Source organism: Pristis pectinata, unplaced genomic scaffold (genome assembly GCF_009764475.1).
Source record: "Pristis pectinata isolate sPriPec2 unplaced genomic scaffold, sPriPec2.1.pri scaffold_204_arrow_ctg1, whole genome shotgun sequence".
NCBI lineage: Eukaryota > Metazoa > Chordata > Chondrichthyes > Rhinopristiformes > Pristidae > Pristis > Pristis pectinata.
The window spans coordinates 23116-33043 of NW_026262531.1; the positions used below are offsets into that span (position 1 = coordinate 23116).

At 46.3% G+C, this 9928-nt stretch overlaps 1 non-coding gene across 1 annotated transcript; it reads right to left on the minus strand.

The window, feature by feature from the left end:
- Positions 1-799: 799 nt before the first annotated feature.
- Positions 800-881, minus strand: trnal-uag (transfer RNA leucine (anticodon UAG)). The gene has a single exon. It is a non-coding gene; the product is annotated as a tRNA-Leu (tRNA).
- Positions 882-9928: the final 9047 nt, after the last annotated feature.

Sequence of the window (9928 nt, forward strand, 5' to 3'; positions counted from 1 at the left end):
CCATTTCGCACGGGGTCGTTGGCCAACTGAAAATTTGCAAACATTTGTTGGGTTTTTTCATAATATCTCAAATGTCACGTACAGCACAAAAATCCACAAGGAGCATATTGTGATGGAATTATGACCATGTCGGTTTCAGTTTACGCTGACTAGATCAGCGCACCGCTTAAGAACTGTTTTTTTTCATCCAGAAAGTCGACGAAAGCCGCCCACTCGCCTGCTGAATATTGGAAACAATGCATCTTTTCTGATTTCCCTTTAAAGACGTAACATTTGAAGGACAGCACAGCAAAGACTTTTGAGAAAGGAGAAACTTACGGAAACATGGAGAGATCAAGGGGAGAATTAAAGGAGGAAAAGTCTCCGTTCAATGCAGAGCTAAATGCAGCAAAGTGGGCACACTTTTTACTATTTCTCTTACGTATTTTAAATAGGGTTCAGTATTGGTGGGGGGAGATTGCCCTCATCAACCAGTCTCATAAGCTGAGTTCCTGAATGAAAATCATCGATTGGCTTAAGGAAGGAGAACCGTTCACTGTTTGGGGAATATGGATGATAAACTGTGCCGAAATCAACAGCAAGATAGGAGTAATGCTGTCTCGCACATTGGTGGGGCTCCACTGAACAAACTGCATATAATTCAGTGGGAAAAGTTCTGCTGTTTTGGAAGCATAACACGTTTATTGAAACGGTCAGTAAGATGGGGCATTTCAATTACAAGGTCAGGTTGGAGAAAGTCGGCTGTGACTGTTCGCGCAGCGAGCAGCTTCTCAAAAAGCACAGGTGAAAATTCAGAGATTGGCAGTGGTGGGATTCGAACCCACGTCCTCTCAGTGACTGTAGCCTAAATCCAGCGCCTTAGACCGCTCGGCCACACTACCACCGATCAGCCTAACGTATGATCTCCAATCCATTGCGTTGGAGTATGCACTTACCACTTAATGCAAGAAAGCTCACTTTGAAAAACAGAATGAGTTCTGCAACATACTATTGGAGAAGAGAGACAGTGAACGAGAAGGAAGAGAAAGAGTCGGGAAAAATTACAAAGAACGGTACCCGCTCTCTGAGGTTGTCCGTGTCATTTTGTCCGTCTCTCTCTAAATTCGACTGATGCAAGCTTTCACGATGCTTCGCAGTTGGTCTGCCACAGGTGAAACAAAGCAGGACATCCATCCATGGAACGAGCATCATCAACAGGGCCGGTGAACCGATGGTGACCAGGAGGTCGGTCGGGCAGCTATTTGTGAAGTGTGGTTTCAGGGAAAGGAGGACTGACAGCTCAGCGTCTTTGTTAACTCTATTCCAGTGAATACAGGAACGTGGGAACGTAAAGTATTGTCTTAATGAGATAAACAAATAATTTTAGCCATGAGACAAAACACATTATTAAACAAACAAGAAGTGAGGCCACGCTGGTTGAATGTAAGATCAAAGCAGGGCTGACGTGTTGGCAACAAACAAAAAAAAATTGTAACCACAAGCAGTTGAATTCCAAGCAAGTGGACAGCCTTCTGACCTTTCAAAAGAGGAGCAGGCAACAGGCGGAACAACAGCCTGAACAATATCAGAAAATATGACATTGCCCATTTGGCATGGAATCTAAATTAAGGGCCACTTTATGTTATTCTTGAACGATTGCAAAAATCAGCGATGCTGGTAGAACTTGGTATCTTAGTGCGCGATTGATTAAAAAAAACTGCACAGTTTTACAAATATTTAGGGGAGCGCTGTAACTTTGCTGTTTCTTGTCGGATGATTTGACTTCCAATGCAGGGAGATTATACATCAAATATGGAGAGCGGCGCTGGCACGACAGCAGCAGCAACATTTTCAATGTTGGCCTCCTTTTTTTCTTTTCGGGGCTAAATGAGGTGGACATAACTAAGTGAAGGTTACCACACCGATACCGGGAATGGACGGGAGTTTTGTGAAGGAAGGTTGTCAGGCTGGCAGTATCCCCTGCAGTTTAGAAAACCGAGAGATGTCTTGATTGAAACGTGTGTTCATGAGGAGTCCTGACAATGGAAAATCGGGGAGGACGTTTCATCCAATGGGGGAATCTATAGCTTGCAGTTACTGTTTCAAAATCAGTGCCACACTATTGTTACAGAGGTGCTTTACCACAGTGTGTTCAGTGTTCCGGCAAGTGGGACTGCCTCAGGTTGACAACTCGGTCGGCATGAATAAGTTGGACCGAAGGGACTGCTTCTGTGCTCCTAAACTCTCTGATTACACTGAGTTTCTTTTTCACGGAATATCGTTCATACACGGCACAAATCACACATTTGAGTGCGGTGATTTGGTGAAACGAGGCAGCTGTTACGTGATTTCAGTTCCGTTCAGATATGCAGTTAGTCAGGGCGAGGCAGCACATGTTCAACTCGTTTATTTTCTCCTGCTGCCTGACCTGCTGAACATTTATTGGAATTTCAGGTTTTGAAACTAAACCCCGGCTTCAGTGTTCCCATCAGCGTCACAGAGTCATACAGAACAGAAAAAGGTCCTTCGGCCCACCCTGTCACTGCCGACCATCAAGTACCTATCTCCTGCAATCTCATTTGCTTTCACTTGGTCCACAGATAGTTACATTGTCCTGATCCAAGTCCGTATTAATTGTCTGTTAAATATGAGTGCATGTTTATCCACTGCTTTCTTTGCCATCATGTACCTGATTTCTACCGCCCTCTGGTGAAAGTAAATCTTCCTCAGATCACCGACAAAATTCTGACTCCCACTGAAGTGGACTCTGACAATTCTGCCATTCTCCCCTTTCTTTGCCAATTCTATTTTTCATCGAGACTTAGAGACGTATAGTGTAGAAACAGGTCATTCGGACCACCATGCATTATTCCTTCTGTCCTGTTCACCTGACTTAGCGGCTCTTCTGCAACGTTGCTAAATGCATCGTTCAAGGTACTGAAAGGGCTTCAAAGGCTGGATTCCTGCGGAATGTTTCCCGAAGCTTAACAATCTACAACCAGAGGGACACCGTTAATGATATTAGAGGAAAGTTTATCAATCAGATGAGGAGGAATGCCTTCATTCGGGGGCGAGCAAGCTGCGGAATTGTGAACCACAGAATGCTACGGTGGTCAAGTTGCTGAATGTATTTCGGAAGTCAGTCAGCACATTGCTGGACACAAAATACATTAAAGGAATGGGGAGCCAGCTGGATTATGGGGGGAGATCTAGAACTCACTTTGGGGCACACAGAATGGCGGAGCTGTTCTGTGTGCCTCCCAATCCAGAAAGCGGAGATCCTCCGCTGTTCTGAAGCCATTCGGCTGGTTCTCCTCTTGTACTCTGCGGGTCCCGGCGGTGAACAGTGTTTTCCTCTGGGTGATAAATACCCAGAGAGCCTGTTTACACTCCCGTGCCTGCTGATCTGTCGAGAATGTTCAGTTCCAAATGCACCGTCTGGTTCCAGGTATGAGTCGGGGTGTGTCCAGGGGAAATCTGGTGGTGACAGCGGAAACTCAACCCTCGGGGAGAAGCAGGGGCCGGAAATTCATCAGAAGTAAAGCGTTGAATTTGCAGGAGCTGCTGAATGTCAGAAGTATAAATTGCGGCCTGCCGTGACTCAGATTCGAACCGAAGTTGCTGCGGCCACAACGCAGAGTGCTAACCATTATACGATCACAGCTACATTTTTCATCTGTGCGCTTCCTGCACTGTCAAAACCTCTGTCTAGGGTGTGTCTCACCTACTGCAGCTCCGGTGACCAACAGTAAATCAGCGGCTTGCGCTGCCCTGTTGCGCTTGCACAGGGCTCCCTCTCCATCTTACTTCCTTTCCTTGTCTGTTTCAGCCTCTCACACCACCCATCCACCTTCTCCCAAGTCCATTTGTCAGTCTCCACACCTGTCCACATCTCTCCCTTATCGCTCATTCCGACCAAGTCTTCCGATCTCCTGCCGGCTCCTGCCTCACTACTTCCTTCTCGCCTGTATACTGACTCTCCTTACTCTGCGCTGTCAGTCCAGATTCAGGGTGTTAACCCGAACGGTCGGCTATTCCTTGCCTTCCACAGACGCTTCCTGAACAGCTGAGTTCGTTTCACAATGTGCTTGTTACATGTTCCAGATTCCATTATCTGCAGTCCCCTGTGTCTCCTGCCTTCCACAGTGAGCTGCTTTCAGGTGTGGATCTGTGAACTGTGTGGATGTTTCTGCACTGCACTGCAGTGAAAGCTGGTAAGGAAGGCACCGTTCATTTAACTCATGACCGAGTGAGAGATTATGCCTTCTTTGAATTCAGACACCTTTGCAGCTCCTTCATTTCAAATTTAATCGTCTCTATTACGTCATCAATCTCCCACTTTACTGTCATTTTAGTGCAACAAATAAACAGCGGGAAGAAAGGGTATCGGGCAGAATATTTAGGGGCAAAGGGACCCTGCATAAGGACTGAATTTGTAGTGGGGGAAGTAGCAAGGACAAAATGGTGAACGGGAGGGATGAGGCAGGAAGTGGAAGGAGATAGTTGGAACCAAGTGATGATGCGTATGGTGGGCAGAATGAGCCAAGTAGGGAGAGGTATGAGCGGCGGTAGAGTCAGAGGCTTGGATCTGATAAGTTAACACAACAAATGCCTGCAATGAAGGAGGTTTCAGAGGATTTGGGACGATCGGAAGGAGAGAGAGAATGGACGCAGGTGGTGCGGGTTACCTGAAACTGTAGAATTCATCGTTCATGACGTTGACCTTAGAGCACACAGGAGGAATAAGTTATTGGTCAAGATTGAGTTTGGTCTCGCCCTGGCAGTGCTGAAGGCCGGGCTGGGGGTGAGGCAGTCAGGTCAGTGTGGGTAGGGAAGGAGAGTTGATTTGGCATACATTCGGAAGCTCAGGATGGCCGTTGAGTACAGAGCGCGGGTGCTCGGCTGAACAGACGACTAATCTAATCGTGGTATTGCTGATGTAGGCGAGGCCACTTCGGTAGCAGCGAGTGCAGTGCAGGAGGTTGGAGGGTGTGCACGTGAACCTTTGTCTGACCTGGACTTTCGGTTTCAATCCCTGGTTGTTTGTGAGGGAGGTGATGAAGGGATAACTCTGCGGCTTCTGACGATTACAGGGGAAAGTGCCAGTGCACGGGGACATCTTCTGGGGCATGACGAATAGAGAATTTGGGAATCACGGAGAGAATGGCCACTGCGGAAACCAGGAAGGCCTCGGGAGGGGAATGTATGAGTGGAGGTGCGATCCCGCTGCACCAGGCGGAAATGATGGAGGTGATATGTTGGATGCGGTGGCTATTCGCGTGAAAGGTGAGGAACAAGGGAACTTTATTCCTCTTCTGCCTGGTGGGATCCGGGCTGGGAGCAGAAGCGCGGGAAATGGTTGCGATATGGGTCAGGACTCTGCACATTACAAGAGTGGAGAAACCAACTGTACAGATAAATCGGAGTTTCGGTTGCCGTGGAAAGGAGAAGTCTCATTTCCAGAACAGATGGAAAAGGACACACACAGTTAACCGTGGGACACTTAACAGCGTTGATGTGCAGAGGGATATTGTTATCCAAGTCCATAGCTCCCTGAAAGTGGTCGCACATGCCGTTACGGTGGTAATGAAGGTTTAAGGGAGATTGAAGTGGTTCTTACAAGGTGTATGTCAGTGCGGTGCCTGGACATATCGGGAGTATTACAGACAGAAGGGATTAGTTAGGAACAACATCCTGGGCCGAAGGCCTTGTTACTGTGTTGTATTGCTCTAAGTTCTATGTTGTATAAATGTTGCAGAAAGAAGTAGAGGACTCCAAGTCCTTGTTGATGGTGAATTCAGTTGTAAAGGGACTGCACGTTCATGGTAAAGATGGAGCGGTGGGACCAGGGGACCGTTAACGGTGGGACCGTTAATGTGGTGGAGAGCATGTGAGGTAACGCGGATGCAGATTGGATGGGACTGGGCAACTAAGACAAGGTAGACTGGTGGTATGAGGTATTCAGCTCAACGGGGCAGGAATAGGCAGAGAGAATCGGCCGGCAAGGGCAATCTTGCTTGTGGAACTTGGATCTACATGAATGCACGTCAGCGCCTTTACATTAGTCGGACGTGAAGGAGGTTCAGCTTGTCACTGAGTACTCTGACAAACTTGAACAGCCGTACTGTTAAACGTGTCCTGACTGCTTGCATCATAGTCTGGCACGGCAGTTCGAATGGGCGGGAACACGGAAAGATTCGGAGAGAAGTGGTCTTAGCCCAATACACCACAGGCACATCATTCTCCACCAGCGGCATCATCTGGAAGAGGGGCTGCCTCACGAACGCAACATCCATCATCAAGGATCCCCAACATCCGGCCCATACTATCTTCTCACACCTGCCATCGGGCCGGAGGTACAGAAGCCTGAAGTCCCACACTACCAAGCTCAGGAAGAGTTGCTTCCTTTCACCCATTCGGTTCTTGAACCAACCAGCACAAGCTAATTACTGCAACACTTTACAGTAATACGGACTTCGTGCTTTTTTGTTATAATTGTTTATAATTCTTGTAAAATTGGGTGCATGTTCAGTTTATGTTTTTCATTGCGCATATGCGTGCGTGAATTTGTATATATGACAATAAACCCGACTTTTACGTTGAGGGATGATTTTTTGTCTGCGTTACAATGAGACGTTTTCTTGTTCCAGCTTGAAGGGAATTTATGAGATGGCTATTTGTTGCCAGCACAGTTGCAGACATTGGAATCTCTGTTTGTTGAGAGGGTTACTAGATGCAACGAAATCTCGGCTCCGTGGCGCAGTTGGTGAAGATGTTGCCTCACAGCGCCCGAGAGTTGGGTTCAATCTTGACCGCCGGTGCCGTCTGTGTGGAGTTTGGCCGTTCTGCTTGTGACTGTATGTGTTTCCTCCTCGTGCAAACACTTTGCGAACTAATCCGTTGAATTACTTTGGCTTCATGACTCTGAGGTTAACGTTTCAACTGATGGCAATGGCTGCCGATTTCTGTGTTCAAACTTGCTGCTGAAAACCGGTGTACTGAAAAAGAGGAGAGCGAAGCGCTTGGGTTGAAGTCCTCAGCTGAGGAGACTTGCGGTCATAGACCTGGTTATTCTGGCTCTGCATAATTGCCCGCCAAATATTTGTATGTTGATTCGGAGAATAAGTGCAAGCTTGTCGTATTCAAGCCTGGTTACAATGCATCACATGATTGTGGACAGAATTGACTTAATTTCATTAGATGTGATTATGTTCACATACATGTTCGCGCAATGAATGAATGCATCCCGTCTTTCAAACTATGCAGTTGCATGTGACCTGCTGACACTGAACTCTCTTTTCATCAACATTCGCTTCTAAGAAATTCGTGCTGGTTAACCCGTGGCTTGGGGTAAAAAAAAACCTGTAATTAAGCAGGGATTCCCGTACCTGCATCAGAAGGGAAAGGAGCGTGACATTTTGGTCTCCAGACCCTGGCGAGTGGGTGATCAAGCACGGGACGGGGATGCTAATGATTTATTTCCAGGTTCTGCGGGCAGCAAATCTTCCAGCGTTCTCAACGTTCTGTAGCAGTTGCGCAAGGCTTCTGTTTACTATTGACATTCCTGAACACATTGCAAGTGTAATTACTCTGGAGCATGAATCGATGACTCTGTGCTAAACAGACCGAAAGGCACAATCGACACGATTGCGGGGTATGTTTCACAGTAAAATACATTGTAAATAGAGACAGCCAAACTAGGATGTCTCGACATCTCTATTCCGATGGAAAGTGGAGCGGAGGGAATGTGAAGCGAAAAATTATTGCTGGGTAGTGTTTACTTTTCAACGGCATTTGACTAATTTTGCACAAACAATAAATGGATCTGTTACTACGATCCTCAGCTGCTCGCTGAGCTTCGTCTGTGTCACTGCAGAAATGCACGTGTTGGTGCGGCAACTCAGAAGCTGGAGCATGAAACCTATTTCGGTTACATAACCGGGGAGATAAACTGAATTATAACCAAAATTCCAAAATCGGTTGCATATAGAAAACACCAAAAAAACTGACCATAACAGGATGCAATTATCTCGAGGTGACAAACAATGAATTTTGTTCATCTCTCCATCTCTGGGACTCTCCCAGCTATCATGACCCCGTCGTCTTCTGCGTGCTCTACTGGCCATTAAAATGAGTCTGACTGCTAAAGCTTAGAAGATCAGAATGAAAACAAATGGGACACACAGGGTGAGAATGTAATGAAGAAATTCAACAATTGTCCAGGTCACTGCGGTTATAACACGAACATCCATGTAATAAAACCCAAAGAGAATTCGACAACCTGCACCAAGCTGCGCACATGAAATACCAGAAAACATTTTTACTGCTCAGCCCAGTCACTGTTCCCAGAACCGTCACCGCCGTTTTCTCGGTGGAATATAGAGTATTCAGCTTTTGACAACGTGATGGTGAACGTGACGGTGTCCTAGACAGAACAGTCCGTGACGGCGTGAAGCATGACAACGTGAAAATTACACTCGGGGATAAACCTCAGAAAAAGCATGTTGTGGACAGTTGGGATTTGTCTCAGTGTAAGATCAAAGGTAGCAGAGGGCACATCTGGAGAGACCGCAGCCCCCCCCCACCCCCCCCAGAGACAGGGACACAATCGTCACCAGGTTAACTGACACAAACGAAGGAGACAAATTAACAACACAGAATGAGAACAATGGCAGCATTTACCTGTATCTCGGAATAATCCTGCAGACACAGCTTCCAATGACAAAATTAATTCATGGTGCAAATATTTCTGCTGCAAGTAGATGCAAGATTGAAATAATGGAAGTAGAATTAGTTTTTCTTCTTGAGCGAGCGGGATTTAGGTCAACCACGACAGTGAAATCGTGTTGTGTAATTTGATTTGCTGTCTGTATCCAGCAGATTAACACACACATGCTCTCAAATTTCTGATGGTATGTCGTGATTTCAAAGATCTTTTTCCCCCAGCCAGCTTTTTCCGAACATAGATTTCCGACGACTGTTCGGGGATTTATTGTTTCTGCACCTGCAAGCAGATCATACCTTGGATGATGCAATCTTTGCGAATTGCAAGTTGAATGCATGAACAAATTCATCTTAATGTGGAACACTGAAACCAATGAAAGCAGATCAGAGAACCAGCAGATGAAGAACTTGTGCATCAATAAGGTGATCGAGGATTCTATCTGTTCAATTAATAATAAATACAACCAATCGCAGGGCGATTGAGCTGGAGGTGGAACAGAGCCAGTAGCAGTCTCACAATAAAGTATTCCCGAGCTGTGCCGAGTCGCCGAAGCAGCCTGTGCAGTTCAAAATCCAATTGGAAAACAATCCATAAAGCAAAGAAAACCAAATAAGTTCATCTGGAATGAAAGCTGCAATCCTGCGTCCACTGCACACAACATGAACTGATGCAGAGCAGTAGATACCCAGGTCCACTGGTGCAATGAAACAATCGGAAGAGGTTAAGGGTGATTGTTAATCATTCATTGCCCTTCTGAACTGATGCACGCTGTCCACGTCCCTTTTCCGGACCATGTTCAGTGATCCACTGTGAACACAAATACATCTATCAGGTCGGATACAGGCTTCAGCGCAAACATCCAGCGAAAATCAACAATGGCTGCTGTCCGTCAAATTATAATACATTGAGAAATAAAAGAAAATGACTGTTCAGTTGTAGCTAGCCAATGGGGGGGACAATACAACGATCAGAGCAATGATTTGCGCAGCGTTAACAGACCCACATCGAGAGTCGGTACTTGACGAATCTCCGTATATTGAGACTTTAGTTCAAGAAAATTTGCAGCGCAATAAAGATGTAGACTTTTCCAACTACCCGGGCCACCAGAAACAGCCAGGATAGGATAATACATCTTCTCGATATCATAAATTAACTCATGTATCTCGAAATCGAAGTACATCGTCTTACTTCCCGAGAGATAATTGCCGGCACTGTCGGAGGCAT